We start from the raw sequence: 16,329 nt of genomic DNA, 5'->3' as shown, positions 1-16,329 counted from the left end.
CCATATTCATAAGTATAACTTAATATATAAGCATAGCACAGTAATACTAATAGAGAGTAAATAGTTAATTTCATCAATTTGAATATTTGGGATAATTAAATAACGAGTTACTGTCTTAATATATCGGCTGTATCCTGATACAGGTCGAATGACGAATTTCGCTTAAAATGGGTTTTGTGCATCGTTAAATAAACCAGTCCTTCCTTCCTTCTTTCTGTTTTCGAGCACTATTACTGGTGTATTTAATGTCGGCTTCTTATGAAATCTGTATCAGTCCGCAGATTATGACAGACTAGACGCAGATGTCATGTCCTATGTTTTCCCAATCTGTCGCGAATACGTCGGTGGAAGAGACGAGACGTAGCCCAGTGGTAAAGTTATCTTGATGCGCAGTTGGTCTGGGATCGATCCCCGTCGATGGGCCCATTGGGCTATTTCTCGTTCCAGCCAGTGCACCACGACTGGCATATCAAAGGCCGTGGTATATGCTACCCTGTCTGTGGAATGGTGCATATAAAAGATCCCTTGCTGCTAATCGAAAAGAGTAGCTCATGAAGTGGCGACAACGGGTTTCCTCTCTCAATATATGTGTATGTGTGGTCCTTAACCATATGTCTGACGCCATATAACCGTAAATAAAATGTGTTGAGTGCGTCGTAAAATAAAACATATCTTTCTTTTTTTACGTCGGTGGAGATCTGCGATTGGTCTCTGATATTTTGGGAACCAAGCTCAACTATACATGTGTTTAAATTAAATAATGATTGACCAAGCTAATATAAATAACTTTATTTTCTTGTTCAAGGTAACGACAGAGAGCAAATTGCAAGAGAATAGTAGGCATAAAAACGGAATGGCTTCAAAGAAATACAGATACCACAAGAAAATTACATTAGAAAACTTGCAGAAGGTAAGCATGTGTTTAGGGATAGTCCAAAGTGTGTGGCAAACGTTTGTATTGTACACATTTTAAGTGGATTGGTTTTGTGAGGTTCTTTTTCTTGTGAGCGTCTGTTTTTGGGAAGCGAACTCAGTACCTACCAGCCTTATGTTCGTTCGCTTAACCACGACACCACCGAGGCCGGTGATTTTTCTACTGCAGGTCAGATCAGGTCACAGGGCTTTACGTGCACATTCAGAACAAGCTGTTGTAGCATACGCCTGTCCTGGGCAGGAAAGGAGGGGGTGGGAAGGAGGAGGGACCGCCTGCACTGGCATGTGCAAGGGAGCACCAGCAGCCCGACCGTGGTCGGTAACAGGCGGGGAGTGGGTAGTGGTGCTATGGAATTTTGAAGGAGCAAAAAAATGCCAAAGAGAAAAGGTGTGCAATTTTGATTAAGGAAATTTGGCGCAATTTTGAGCGGTCGGTCAAAAAGGAAAGATCATTAGCTAACATAGGTTTAAATTTTAGTGAGTCGAGAGTAGCTGCTGTAGTATTGCTGTTGACATCCAATAGCCCATATGGTTTTAATGTTTTGTTTAAGCATACATTTTTTCTCTAATTCATTATTAACATTGAGCATTACAGCTCATTAGTTGACATACATATATCACAATTTCCAGGAATAGTGGCTTCAATGGAATGGAAGGCGTTATAAATATATAATATGTCTTGTTTTTCTGTGTTCTTTAGAAGGCGGCCATGTTGGAGATGCAGAACAAGGTGTTGGTGGAACAACGAGATCGGTTGAAGCGCGAAGACGACGAACTGACAGAGTTGGTGAAAATACACGCTAATTCGTGCAGCGGCATTCTCAAGGCTTTGCTGGAATACACGTCAGACAACTAGAGTACTGACAGAACTAGTGAAAATACACGCTCATTCATACAGCGGCATTCTATAGGGTTTGCTGGAATAAATCGCAGACAACTAGATAACCTACTTTATTGTCACAGTCACTATTCAAGATTAAACAATCAGTTTAAATAACGATCTCATTTGTAACTACCGATTTATGAACTGTAACTTTCGGTGACATTGAGAAGTCTGAAATGAACAATTCACGGGTTACACATGGGTTATTAGCATCTAGACTTCCATGGAGGACGTGCCATAAACTTCAGGTACCAATGAAATAATGCAAAATGGCCAATCTTTGTGATACTTCTTAAAGTGTGCAATGTATATGTGATAAAAATATCGGATGTTAAATGTTTTTTTATATAAAGTGTTACTGTTTTGTTTTAAGTTTGGGGGACTTAGTGGATAGCAGGACATGGTTTTTGTTCGTTTGTTTTTGTTATGTTTGGTGTTTTGTTTTGGTTAGGTGGTTGGATTGGGGTGAGGAATCGTTTATTAAGCTGCCCACCCTCTCCGCTAAAACGAAAAGCTAGATTCGCGATTGGTTGAGGTAAAGACTATTTAAGTATTTGGGACGTTGCTGTGTATCTGATCGAGGAAGCAGGTCGATCATTCTAAATAAGATTTCTGCACAAAACACAGTCACAGGGCGGGGTCTGACTCGGCTCAACGTGTCATCAAATTTATGTGTTACGCACGCTGTCTGAGCAAACATCTCTTAGAACAGATGCTAGTCGTTAGTGAGAGAGAAGTCAATGTAGTGTCTTTTTCACAATTTTATCAAAACTTAAGTCTTGTTCGGTGTTAGTGCTGGAATGTGAACCAGCACCTACGATCCTTAAAACCAAAGTTTTTAATTTTTAAAGCATAGCACCACCAAGGGTGGTGTAGTGGTTAAGCCATCGGACATAAGGCTGGTAGACACCGGGTTCGCCTCCCGGTACCGACTCCCATCCAGAGCGAGTTTAGCTACTCGGTGGGTAGGTGTTACACCGACTTCTTTCTCACTAACCACTAATCCACTAGCTTGGACAGACATATAGCTGAAGTGTGTGCCCAAGACATCGTAAATGGGTCTTATTGAATATGAGCAGGAACAAAACTGGAAATGAAATGAGTCCGATTTAAAGAATGATTCGCCCTACTGCCTCATAGAAAGATTAGAAGTGTTCGTATACATGGTAGCGCATACCACTGCTGTTGTAAAGCACTGGCTGTAAGTCGCCGTCGGTGAGCCCATTGGACTATTTCTCGTTCGAGCCAGTGCACCTAGTCTGGTATATCAAAGGCTGTGGTATGTGCTACTAACCTCAGTGGACTCATTATCTGATTGTTTATTCATGTCCCTGTCAGGGCCCCACGACTGGTATATCAAATGTCGTGGTATGTGATGGTCTGTCTGTAGGAAAGTGCCTATTATAAAAGGTTCATTGTGACTAATGGAGCAAAATGTATGCAATAGCCAATGATTAATAAATCAATGTGCTCTAGTGGTGTCGTCAAGCAAAACAAACTCCGTCACACAACGTTTCTCCACCCCAGCGGATACAAACTGTTAGCATTCCGTTATTAATACAGATAACTTTATATTCATAGCCTCTCCTCACATTCAGGGCTAAAAAGATAGGTTAATTAAATGTATAATTTGTTTTAATTTATGATTATTTTAATAATAATATTGGAACAGCCCGATCAAAAACAACACCAACTAAAAATAAAAGTAATTAAATGATATAGCCTGTCTACAAAATTTATGGTGTTTCTAAACAATAAAGAAATATAGATAATATATCATTTTGATATACATAAGCAAAGTTAAATACAGTTGTCCCCGGTAATAGAAATGTATAGTTAATGGTTTTACCAATTATTGTATGTCCCCATCACATCAATACACCCCCCCCCCCCCCCCCTCCGCCATGGAACCGTGGGCTGACGAAGTCAGAACGCGGATCCATGGTGGACGTGCCTGAACCATGATGGATAGGGGCACGCGAAAATAGTTCCCACTCCCACTCACATTCAGATTATTTGGCTAGTTTGATCGATATTTATTGCTGCCATAGTTCATTAAAACTTGATTTAGGTGCATAAATAATACACCAGTATGGATGATGTACTGTTCGTACGTTAATTGTAGATATGTTAACACTACAAATCTGAACCTTAATTCAGTGTAACCCACAGATAAGGGACGTACTTGCAATTTATGATGTTTAAAGAGTTTGAGAAGTCTAGTGGGTGTTGAGAAGCACAAACCTTGTATAACAACAACAACAGATCACGCGATCGCAGGATTGGAATACTCTGTCAAGAAGTCCCATACGAAAAGGGAAAGTTTTGTTTTGTTTTTGTTTAACAACACTACTAGAGCTCATCGGCTATTGGAAGTCAAACGTTTGGTAATTCTGACATGTAGTCTTAGAGATAAAACCTGCTACACGTTTCCATTAGTAGCAAGAGATTTTATATATACACCATCCCGCAGACATAATAGCACATACCATGGCGTTTGATATACCAATTGTGGTGCACTGGCTGGAACGAGAAATAGACCAATTGGCCAACTGACGGGGATCGATCCTAGACCTACCGCGCGTCAGGCGAACGCATTACCACTGGGCTACACCCCTTGTACTAAAAGGGAAATATCATTTATCTTCTGACACTTTAAAAACCCACACAAAAAACAACAAAACAACGGAAAATAATTATAATAATACACAATTTATTAATATGTACAGTTTCAAAAAAATACATTGTTATATCACAATGTAGTACCCGGATAGCCTAATCACCTAATACTATATATATATATATATATATATATATATATATATATATATATATATATATATATATATATATATATATATATGTAGATAGATAGATAGATATATCAATAGTTATTTTTACATCTGATTAAATCTGATGTATTATTAATAAAATTTACTACTAATTACTTGTAATATTTAATATGTGGAGGTTAACGAACTTGAAACGAAATCCACATAAAATATAAAGCATTATAATGTCATTGCATATTAGGCTTGGTCCTTTCCCACTTTTCTTTTTGGAAAGATGTGTTATAACTAAGTTATTTATTCTAACAATAATCGACTTCTTTGACTATCACCTGCATGTGACGTCAGATAAATACACAAGTATATCTCAATAAAATTAATTAAGGTGCAACATATATTTTCGGCATCTTTCTTTAAATATAGTAACACACGTACAGTTTATTCCGTTGCGAGATGTCGACATTGAGGCATGTTCTAAAAACGTAATGATTTAACCAACAATTTAGAGCAAACAAAACGATAAATATCGTTATAAACTAACATGTAACGATTCCTAGCCTAATGCACATGTCTGTAATTTTCACAAATGCACGAAAAAAACCTTATGTGCATGATGTTTGCGTGTATTACGGGTCTAAATTGACTGACAATGTTTACGAGTTATCTGTGGCCACAACTTGCTTAAATAATACAAGGAAGGAAATGTTTTATATAACGACGCACTCAACACATTTTATTGACTGTTATATGGCGTCAGACACATGGTTAACGACCACACTGCTATTGAGAGAGCAAACCCGCTGTCGCCACTTTATGGGCTACACATTTCGATTAGCAGCAATGGATCTTTTACATGCACCATCCCACAGACAGGATAGCACATGCTACGGCCTTTGTTACACCAGTTGTCGAGCACTGACTTCTTAAATAATATGACCCTCGTAAAGAATTACCAAAAACCTCTACTGGCCCTTAGTTAATTTGGTTGAGTATATATTACGACTAGATGACTGTACATGGAAACCGAATGTCGGTACGTATTCGGCCATCCTCGGGTTGTAACGGTATAATATGCGCACACGTATCGTGCTTGCAGAGATCTTAATGTTCAGTTACATTATAAAAATTATGTACAGAATATACAAATTAAAAAACATTGACATACACAGCTCCTGTGTTGCATAGTGGTTTGTAAACAATACATGTATCTATGAATAAAGTAAATTGATTCCAACAGCATATTACTAAATACAGTCCAACAATCGTGAATACAATGGTATTCAACAAAATATAAACATTTTACTAGTGATATGCTAGTAATGCTGATATCAATCGTTGTATGCCATTATACAGTTCGCGCGTACTTGAGAAAGACTATAAGACCCGATATACATGACGTTAGGATATCTAATGCTATCTCATAATGCAAGGTTACTGCAAAACAAAGACTATAACACCCGATATACATGACGTTAGGATATCTAATGCTATCTCATAATGCAAGGTTACTGCAAAACAAAGACTATAACACCCGATATACATGACGTTAGGATATCTAATGCTATCTCATAATGCAAGGTTACTGGAAAACAAAGACTATAAGACCCGATATACATGACGTTAGGATATCTAATGCTATCTCATAATGCAAGGTTACTGCAAAACAAAGACTATAACACCCGATATACATGACGTTAGGATATCTAATGCTATCTCATAATGCAAGGTTACTGGAAAACAAAGACTATAAGACCCGATATACATGACGTTAGGATATCTAATGCTATCTCATAATGCAAGGTTACTGCAAAACAAAGACTATAACACCCGATATACATGACGTTAGGATATCTAATGCTATCTCATAATGCAAGGTTACTGCAAAACAAAGACTATAACACCCGATATACATGACGTTAGGATATCTAATGCTATCTCATAATGCAAGGTTACTGCAAAACAAAGACTATAACACCCGATATACATGACGTTAGGATATCTAATGCTATCTCATAATGCAAGGTTACTGCAAAACAAAGACTATAACACCCGATATACATGACGTTAGGATATCTAATGCTATCTCATAATGCAAGGTTACTGCAAAACAAAGACTATAACACCCGATATACATGACGTTAGGATATCTAATGCTATCTCATAATGCAAGGTTACTGCAAAACAAAGACTATAACACCCGATATACATGACGTTAGGATATCTAATGCTATCTCATAATGCAAGGTTACTGCAAAACAAAGACTATAACACCCGATATACATGACGTTAGGATATCTAATGCTATCTCATAATGCAAGGTTACTGCAAAACAAAGACTATAACACCCGATATACATGACGTTAGGATATCTAATGCTATCTCATAATGCAAGGTTACTGCAAAACAAATACAGTTAATCTTATTACTATTAGTTGAGGTCATTGGGTATTTTCACTGAATAGTTCGCGCTTTATTGGTTGTATGCACAATACGAGTGCTTTTCAACTTAGTAGGCGTGTTCTAACACGCTTTGTTACTTGTAAATAAATGACATATTACCACATTTCTTTAATAATGTTATGTGTATAAAAATAATTTTTATGTTTCCAAAAATAGTTTCTATCAAATGTATTAACATATATACAGGGGCTTAGTGCCATGTTTGATATGTACATATATAAAACAAGTATTGAGACCCATACTTTTAACCGTTTTGTTAATAAACGAACAAAACCGTTTAAAATCAATTATCGTAGTGACTAATCATTGGATATTAATAAGAATAAAAAGTAAAATTAAAATGTTTGTTATAACCACGGACTGACAGCTAAATTGGGTACAGATATCTTGTTAACGGCAGACATCGTTTCGAATCCTTTGTTTGCAATATACGTCTTATTTTAACGACAGGCCTTGGTTTTCGTCCATGTTTGAAACTAGTCTAGGTAGAAACTCGGCTAATAACGATCGTGATGCGACGAATTGAAAAGAACTCTTTACTCCCAGTAGACTGACTAGTCTAAAGTCACGATATGTACGTTATGTTTACGATATGTACGTTATGTTTACGATATGTACGTTGATCCATGAAGGCATAATACTCCAATAATATTCTATTATAGCACAGTTTTCCATAATTTCATTAATAACTTATGTAAATATTTTTTGGAGATTTGGAATTTGTGTTGTGGAATGTATGGAAGCATAGATTAGATTCGATAATTCTTTATTACATTCTAATGCTAGTGTCCGACTACCAGCTGTCACGACAAAGTTGACCAAAATTCTGCTGTCACGATTTCTACAACTGTCCAGTTGCTAGTTTAAACGTTCTTACAACTCGATTCTGGAATCGTACCCATTAATTGTTAATTTTTTGTTGGGAAAATTACAACGCAACCGTCGAGTTGGCCAACTTCGACGTGACAGTTGACAGTCTGAACCTAGCACAATGATAATGAAAACCAGAACATATTTCCTGCTCCCATATACTCATGCCTGGCACATCCGTTACACTGAGAACGAATGCAGGTTACAATTTGTAAAACAATTGCCATTAACAGTCATTATGACGCTCCCAGTCTCGTTAACATTTTATCTTGTTTGCGTGGTTGCATATTTTGAGTTCTTTGTCGAATTTCGTTCCTTTGGGACAAACCATCCGTAGCGCCTTGAGTCCGTTGGGGTCGGCGGGGACACATAGGTTGAAGTGGTCGCAGTCGTGTAGGTCGCTGAAGATGCCAAGGCCGAGGCTGTCGCAGTCGAGTTCTCCTGAAATAAATAATATTAAGTGTGTGAAACAACGAGAAGATTTTTTTAAAACATGATCATAGTGACATTGGCGTCAGAGCACGAGCATATTACCAAATGCATTACGTGAATGACACTATTCTGTAAAGTAATATAGGCCTGGCGCTTATGCCCGGCGCAGATGAGCGTTTTTTAACGCATGCGTCTTGCGTTAAAAAACGCATCCGTACGAACGCAGTAAAAACGCATCGTGTGCGACCCGCTCTGCGTTGCGTTTTTTAGCGCTGCGTCGATTTTTCAAATATCAAACATGTTTGATTTTAGACGCACAAACGCATCCGTCTCCTGCCGCATTCGTCTAAAAAACGCACGTGTACGCCTACTTGCGTCTGCGTTGCGTTCACATTTTTAAATTGATCAATCATCTGTCTGTTCAGTAACATGCCTTTCATGTTATCTACGGTGGCTGCCATTTTGGACATGCCAAACGAAGTGTTATTCCAAATTCACTTTCTATGAAGTTAGGGTATTTATAGCCATATATTACGAAAGCATATTGTGAAAATAGTGATCCAGTAAAATCACGGTATATCGTGCATACCACCGTAGAAAATGTATTGTAATTTATGAAAAAACCCAAGCCAATGTCATATATCAGTGTAAAACAGCATATAACGAAATTAACAATTATTGGTTTCAGTAATGAATAGAACTGTGAAAACAGACCGGACCATTAAAAATGACTAACATATAAATGTTTCAACACAAATAATTTCCAACTGCTCATCCTTGAAACAAAGACTAGGCATGTGTAATTAATGACATTTGTAAATAGATGAAATTAAAAAATATAAATTATTGCATTCATTGTACTATGCCTAATAATAATAATTAAAACAAACAATTGTGAAATAAGAAATATTTATATCGTAATAGTATATTGTGCATAATGTTTTAAATAAAGTTTATTATGTTTTAAAATGTATTAATAAATTACATTTAATCTTTGTTATTTTTCCTAGAGTAAAGTATAAATAAATTAATTAATAAAAGAAATCGTTAGTGGATCGCAGGAACGCATCGCAGGTAGGCGCACACGAGACGCATCCGTCTGCGTTGAGTCTGCGGTTTTTTTACGTAGACGCATGCGTTAAAAAACGCTCGTCTGCGCCGGGCATTATAAAACGCTTTAAGTCTGAACTCAAGACTAATACAGTCTGAAACAAATTGATTGCGTCTGACGTCATTTGAGATTGAGTCTAGAGTACATTTTATAAGCACGGGCTCTGATGTCTGCAAACTGTCAAAGTAGGGCATTGCAAATACCACAGATCTAAACAAAAATACGTTTTCGTATTTTTATTTACATAATATTTTATACATTGATGAAACATTCATTTGTTTATTTACCTTTGTCTGCTAGCCAACAGCCGATTTTTAAAACTGTGTTAACCTTGAAGCGTTTATACACATCCGTTCATTCTAATAGCAGATACCAACTCTTGAAACTATTTATAAGCCCTTTAATATTATATTTCTGTGCATAAACATTAATACTAGAAAACTCGTGCTTGGGCACACCATATTGGTTTCTTTGTTGTTGTTGTTGTGTGTGTTTTTTGTGTTTTTTTGGGTGTGTGTGTGTTTTTTTGTTTGTTTGTTTGTTTGTTTTGTTTTTGTTTTTTTGGGGTGGGTTTTTTTTTTTTGGGGGGGGGAGGGGGGTTGTGGGTTGTGGGTTTTTATAATTAGCCTCTCCATGTGGAGTGTTGGAATTTTATTCATATAAAGTCTTCAGAAATACATTATGTATAATATTGCATTTCCATTTCACCTATGCAAAAATAATTGTACTAATGTATTAGGAAAGTACATGTGGAACATATCTTTGCACATATACATTCTAACAGTAGTTACTGGACATCAGTGTCAATGTCGTATGAAATGGTTGCAACATGTAAATGGCTATTAATATATATATATAACTACATATAAATATGATTTGGTAGATACACATACCACTGCCAATCTATTTTAGATATATCTTAAAACAACAGGACATAACTTAAAACAACAGGACAGGACTTAAAACAACAGGACACGACTCACAGAACAACAACAAAAGCATCAAATACAATGTTTCACACGATGCTGTACAAATTAAAGCTAGAAAACTTTGTTTTGTTTAAAGACACCACTAGAGCACATTGATTTATTAATCATCGGCTATTGGATGTCAAACATTTGGTAATTTTTACATATAGTCTTAGAGAAGAAATCCGTTACATTTTTCCATTAGCAGCAAAGGATCTTTTATATGCACCATCCCACAGACAGGATAGCACATACCACGACCTTTGATATACCAGTCGTGGTGCACTGGCTGGAACGAATGATTCATACAACCCTGTAAACATTAAAGCTAAATATGTCTAAACGAAAACCCTGGACTGAATTAAAATTGTATCCGTGTACAAACCTAAACATTATATCTGTGTTTTTCCACCCTAATTTGAGGAAATAAATCTATATATAACGGTAAGGTCAGACTATCAACTTTAACGACGGAGTTTGCCAACACGCTGATTTCATGACTTCTACGACGTTTTTGTCGTATACAGAGCCTACTATCATTAGTTGTTAATCTGAGTATTGTCACAACTACGTTTTCGTCGTATACAGAGCCTACTATCATTAGTTGTTAGTCTGAGTATTGTCACAACTACGTTTTCGTCGTATACAGAGCCTACTATCATTAGTTGCTAGTCTGAGTATTGTCACAACTACGTTTTCGTCGTATACAGAGCCTACTATCATTAGTTGTTAATCTGAGTATTGTCACAACTACGTTTTCGTCGTATACAGAGCCTACTATCATTAGTTGCTAGTCTGAGTATTGTCACAACTACGTTTTCGTCGTATACAGAGCCTACTATCATTAGTTGTTAATCTGAGTATTGTCACAACTACGTTTTCGTCGTATACAGAGCCTACTATCATTAGTTGTTAATCTGAGTATTGTCACAACTACGTTTTCGTCGTATACAGAGCCTACTATCATTAGTTGTTAATCTGAGCGCACCCGTCGTAAGTTGCAAGTTGGAGAAATTGCAACGCAACTGTCAAGTTGGCCAACTCCATCATGGCAGCTGATAGTCTGAGCCTAGCATAATTCAGATATCAACGTACATCCTTAAACTACTGCTGTATCCTCACCGCATTTGCCGACTGTCTCTGTAACAATGTACCGCAGAAAACCATTTCCTTTTCGCCAGTTTGTTATTAAACAAACATGATTAATTGTACAAAGCGACATGTTATAAAATACCCACACGTGATATCCATATGGAACGAAATCATTAATATCCAATACATTGACGAGTTTCGTATACATTATATACAATCAGGTCTGATATACTAATTATCACTCACCAGTGTGCTAATATCACAGACGCAAACATATGTGGTTAATGAATTAAAATATGAAAATGGTAATTAAAACCTATAACATTGTTAATTCAAACTAACCACAACAACCTATACTGAATGCAACAGTGGCGTCGGAAGTGGGGGTGCGGACGTCAGACGTGTGTAAGTGTGTAACTTTACAATTTATCTAGCAAAATATTTACTATGAATAAATACGATGATAAATAAATAAATAATAAAATAATAAAAAGGAAGAAAATAAAGGAAATAGATAAGATAGATAGATAGATAGATAGATAAACAGATAGATTGATAGACAGACAGAAAACAAGAAACATATATAGATGAAAAAAAGATATGAATTATTATTATTTTCACAAAATGTAGCTTATGTCAAATAAAAAAAACCCAGCTGAATAAAGTGAACACTTCAGCTCATAATAAGTGTTACACAGTGAAACAATAGTACACTGCGAAGGTTTAGAAATAGTACTTATGCGATAACAGGTCTCGTCAGCAATATTTCTATAGGGCAATATTATGCTCGGACTGTTAATCTGTAATGTGTCCATTTTCCATATCTAAAAAGGTCGTAGCAAATTTATTACAATATAAGTCAAACAGGACAACACGTTTCGTTTGTGTAGTATTTTGGCATGAAGCCAAATAAATAACAAATGCTGATAAGTCTATATCCGTACAATTATTACTTTAAAATAGTGCTTGCTTCAGTTCATTCAGTTTGTATTGTGACTCTGTATGGAATATATAAAACTAATCTGATAAATAACAAGGACACCATGTTTATTCAAAAGAAGTGCATAGCCTGCTAAAACGGGAAATATTATTTGGTATTAAAAAGCAAATTTATTAAAAGTTAGTTTCATAAAAAAAAATCATGCATAACGACTAAAGAATTAGTAAAATCTAAAGCACAATGATGTTGGCGACATGACATCAGCTGAGTCACTCAGGAGGAATTGTATTTCCAGATATGAAGACATGGCCAGGATCGGAAGCAACATAAACTGTTTTACGTGTGGTGAAGCTGTTGAAGCTATGTGTAATGCTGGTGTATGCAGACTGTTTATTTGTGTCCTAAGAGTAGGCGAACCCGCCCCAATTAACCTCCCCCCCCCAAAAAAAAAAAATAAAAATAAAAAATAATAATAATAATAATAATAATAATAATAATTAAAAACGCAAAGTGTCAAATGGGAGGATTCGAACTAAATAAATAAATAAATAACAATAACAATAATAAAACAAACTAAATACCCAAACCTCTCACTTCTCTCAAGTGATCTGATATTTCTGGAACAGCTTAAGCAAGAATGCGCAATGTTATTTAAATTAAACCATATCAAACAGCAGAACTGAAACTTGTGAAAAGCAGCGCATATCGCACCCAAAAAATTAAACTCATTACAAGCAATGGTTAGCGCAACACACAGTTATGAGAAACTAGTTAAAAGCAGCGCAATTGTTGATTTGTCGATCCTGCAGATCTGAAAGAAAGACATATTATGATTAAACTAAAAAGTGTACTATTTGCAGCGAAAAGCGGTTTTATTGGCGCAACCTGAGCTACAAGCATAGCGATCTGATGGCTTGCAGTCTTACCAGCTGCCGCTTCCTTTGGCTGGAAATCACGGGTTCCCTTTTCTCTGGGAGCTTGAAAACGAAAACAATTATTAGTATTATGTGTTTGATAAAGGTAAATGTGTCGGTTGTGTGTATTTATCGACATACAGGACGTAATTAACTATGCAGAAAAGTACTCCCATGAGAGTATTTTAATAGTTTCTCCTAACTCCATAGGAGTTACTTGTGTACTTTTATTGCTGTGTTATTGTATTATTACTGTTGAAATCTTGCTTTTATTTTAATCTATATACAAGGTGAGAAGTAAATAAAGAATTTGTCTGTCATAAGACATGATATTGCGGTTATAATGTTTTCTTTTGAACACAAGAAATATAATAGTAGCGAAATGTGTATATAACGTATTATATACCCCAGAAAATTGAATCTTAGCCAAATATGTATATGACGTATTATATTAAAAGTCAGTCTGATTCTATTGCATAATAACCAAAACGTCCCCAAAAAATTATGTAACAAGTCTATAGAGGCATGAAGTGCCAAAATAATCAGTCCAATATTTGAGTCCAAAATAGCATTCTTAGCGCACCTTGTGAATAATATCTTATCAAACTGTACTGAAATATTATATTTCGATTACTTGTGTTTATTATTTGACAACATATTTCATTTGTATGTTATATTCATTATTTATATATATATATATTCAACATTTTACTAGAAAAAAGACATTATAGTTCCGAAAATAAAACGATAGTATTAAAGTCTGTATTTAAAGTTTAATGACTACTGAAATAAATCCGCACGCTTCATGTCATGTCTTACCTTGGGAATTGATTGGTTTTGGTTTTGGTTTAGTAATTGCCTTTGACTTCGGGGCTTCAAAAGAAAATGATCCAATTATTAGAACATTTCAGTTTTATTCACCCAAACATAAATAACTAACCCAATGTACGTTAACAGCTATAAAGTTCGTATTCTAGAATGCCAGATCTACTGTTAGTAATAGTGAAAAATAATATTAAAAATTACAGTTGCAATTTGTCACCAAATTGACCTATGTTAAAATCATATTTTTGTACTAAGCAGAGACTAAAACAAATTTGAACACGACCAATATCTACTGTCTTGCCGTTAACGTATTTCAGAAGTCCTCATATAGAAAGAGGAATTGTTGTAGAAAAAGGAACATTGCTCAATATACAATTGTTTTATAAACAATGTCATCATAATAATATAATCATTTATGTTTCATGCTTGCAGCTAATTAAAAGTGTGATGTTCAAACACGCTGACCTTGCCATTCAACGTAGTTGCCTAGGTGGTCTGTCCATAACAGAAATCGATATATTAAGACACTATTCATAATTCATAGTTCATAGCAAGATGTTCTGCAAATTATCAATTACCCCGCCGATGACCACTAGCCTATATATTGTTTCTTCTCTTACCTTGTGAATTGATTGGTTTTGGTTTTGGTTTTGATTCGACCTTTGTCTTGGGGGCTTCAAAAGAAAATGAACCATTATATAAAACATTTGTACATTAAACACTGACATGATTTCTTTATGATGGGTCGTTATTGCAACATGCAGATCTGTTGGAATAAGTGTAACACAATTGCCCCAGCTATACAAGACACAAAATGTCCTTTGATTTGGCATGTCACCTATTTTTTTGTGGTCATAGTCTTTTGAAATAAACAAACCCATCTCAGTTATGAGTGGACGAATTAGTAACATGTATACAACAATGTTGTTGTAAATATGAATTTACTTTCGTGATATAGTATACATCTATACGTCATTGAGATAGATATTTCAACAGAATATAATATTAAATTAAATTTAAAAAAACCCAACATCACTCTAAATAGAATGTTGGCTTTTTAAGACGATAAACAAATTTAAATACCAAATACCATAATATATACTAGTATATATTATGTTCCATGGGAAACGATGTTCTTTTTCTACAAAGTTCTGTTAGAATCTGAGCAACATTCACTTATATGCCCTTGTTAATGGTTTCATAATAAGTCAAAGTTAATGTGCAATGTCAGTTTTGCCCCCCCCCCAAACCCCCCCCCCCCCCCACCACCACCAAACCCGAAAGAAACAACACAATTCTTAAAATATCCAAACATAAAACTGTACAGACTGAGTTAATGAGATATTTATGCAAACATACACCTTTTACCTTGCACAAATATAAAGTAAGTAAGAAAGTACTAAGACAGACTTTCCTCCCCTGCCCCTGCGTGTGCTGTAACCTCACCGTGGTGCAGGGGTGTAACATTCTCTTTGAGAATGGCCAATACAGCACAAATTGAAGTTTAGAGTAAAATTCGGTGTCCGTAAAATTCTGTGATATTTGTATTTGTATTTTTGGCACAGTTCTTTACACTGTTTTTGTTTAAACATTGAATTTTTATATTGATGTTGATCGTCACTTTATTTATTTGCATTATCATAGTTTGACACCCAATAGCCGATGTATTTTTCGTGCTGGGGTGTCGTTAAACATTCATTCATTCATTCATTCAATTCCTCCCCTGCATAATAATCGTAAACTAAGTCAGCGACGTCAAGGGAAGTAAATGAAAAATTGTGTAGGCAATATTAACCTAAAAAAATATATGTGCAGCAAGTATATTTAAAACAATATTAATATGTTGTGCTGCATTAGCTCTGAAATGAAATGAAAATATTAATTATGCATTTAAGTGACGCGTGACAAGCCAAAAGCGCACCATTATACGTGATTGTGGTGTGTGCCTGAAAGAAAATAGGACATTAGTTAAACAGGCTGGTGCAGGATGCACGTGCGGGTGAGAGGTAAAGTTTTCACCCACTTACCAGAGACCGAATTAGGACTCCATTCCATCTGTACGTCTGATTTGTATGGAGCAAATATACCTTTTTTGCTTCGGCCTTTAGAAAA

This window comes from Gigantopelta aegis, chromosome 4 (assembly GCF_016097555.1).
Source record: "Gigantopelta aegis isolate Gae_Host chromosome 4, Gae_host_genome, whole genome shotgun sequence".
Classification (NCBI taxonomy): domain Eukaryota; kingdom Metazoa; phylum Mollusca; class Gastropoda; order Neomphalida; family Peltospiridae; genus Gigantopelta; species Gigantopelta aegis.
This window is presented reverse-complemented; position numbering follows the sequence as displayed.